Raw genomic sequence first — 1,776 nt, forward strand, 5'->3', positions numbered from 1 at the left:
GCCCCGGCAGGGCCCGCACCGCCCGGCGCTCGGGGGAGCGGCGACACTTCCCCCGGCTTCCGACTTGGCTCAAAAGAAGGAAATGCATTTTCCACAGGTTTTTCTGAGCCAGCACACCGTGATCTGCACAGAGGCCCTCGCTCAGGCTTAGCACTCCAGCAGCACTGTAAGATGCAATTCTATTATATACCGCAAATAAACCTGCTTTAAGTAATGCAAATCTAACTGATGCTTTCTAAGTCTGCCTCCTACAACCTGATGTTCGTGTAGCCCCTTAGCGCCGACACAAAACACACATTTGGACACCAATTTGACAATTATGTTTTGCTCTGCTTCTTTAAGTGTCCTGTGCGTGTCGTAGCTGAGGTCACGGACGCACCGAGCAGCTTTCTGACAGCTAACAACGCTACATTATGATACCTTTGACTCAAGATACTCTGCCGGGCGTAGGAAGCAGCGTTCTTTATTGTTTCTCTGGTCCATCCGCGGGGTCACAGGGGGTTCCACGGACTCTGCCAGCTCCAGGGGCGAGCTGCGGGGGGAGCCCGGCGCCACCGCGGACAAGCGGAGAGGGGCGCAGGGGAAGCTCGGCTGTACCTTCGGGAGGCTCCGTGATGCCCAGAGAGCCCTGGGGATGGTTTAGAGCCTGCTGCGGACGCTGCTGCCTGGGCTGGGTGTCTGGCGGCGGCGGCGGCGCTTCGGGCGGGCTGAGGCCGCACGGAAACGCCACTTAGGATGCGAAGCCACAGTGCCAGAGAAGCTGGGTTTTTACGTTTTACCGTGTTCCTGCTCTAGTTTGTGTTGGCAGGGCTCGCCAAAAGGTTTTTATTGCCCGCTGACGTAATCTTAACAATGCAAGCTCCCCACCACCGACCGAAGGGACGATAAATTAATTGCCCTCACACCTGCACCTTTTTTTTTTACCCCCCAGTTTGATGTTACAGACAGTTCTGTACTAAGTAGAAGGTATGGTGCAATGCCAGGGACAGCCTATGCTAAATTACAAACAAATCCACCCACACATTACTAGAGAGTAACTATAATAAAGGCTGAAAAGCGAGTTTTAGCAATTGGATTAAAGCCAATTCATTCCTGGCACAAACTGAAGCTATAGGTATGTTGTCAAGATTAGTTCCACGGCGTTCACGTCTATTACAGTCATATTTTAAATAATGATATCTATATGAGATCAAAACAGGAAGGATCTGATCCAGAACATGAAGAAAAGGTGAAAAGCTGCACGTGCCCCACATCTCAGGAAGTTCACATTCAAGTCACAGCTAAAGTTTCTGTTTGCCTTCTCACAGCCTCTCTGAGCCATTCGAGGTGGGTTTTATCCTCCAACGAGTGAGAGACAAATTAGGGAGCCGATTATTTTACTCCTTATACTGCCCGGTGATAATATCTCCCTCCAGAAGCTGTTTGTTGCTGGTTTCCTTGGTTTTTTCTGCTGATTCTGGAGCCGATCGGGACAAATCTCTCTGGTTTAGGTGGAGTATCTTTATCACTCGTGAGAGGCAATGATCAGGATTAACGAACTGCGTTCTGCAAAGACTTTTGACAGACCTGCACGGCCGAGGAAGTTCGGTGGCATTTTCTGGCTAGGCAGCTTTACTTGCAGGAGGCCTGCAGCACTCCAGCTACACTTTACTTAATTATTTTGCTTTGTATGATTTACAGAAGATGGAAGCTTTATTCTGAACCGTAAACCAACAAAAAAATAGTGTGAGACTGTTGTAATATTTGCAGGTCTAATTTTGCACTAAGTTAGCAACA

This window comes from Geospiza fortis, unplaced genomic scaffold, assembly GCF_000277835.1.
Source record: "Geospiza fortis unplaced genomic scaffold, GeoFor_1.0 scaffold396, whole genome shotgun sequence".
NCBI lineage: Eukaryota > Metazoa > Chordata > Aves > Passeriformes > Thraupidae > Geospiza > Geospiza fortis.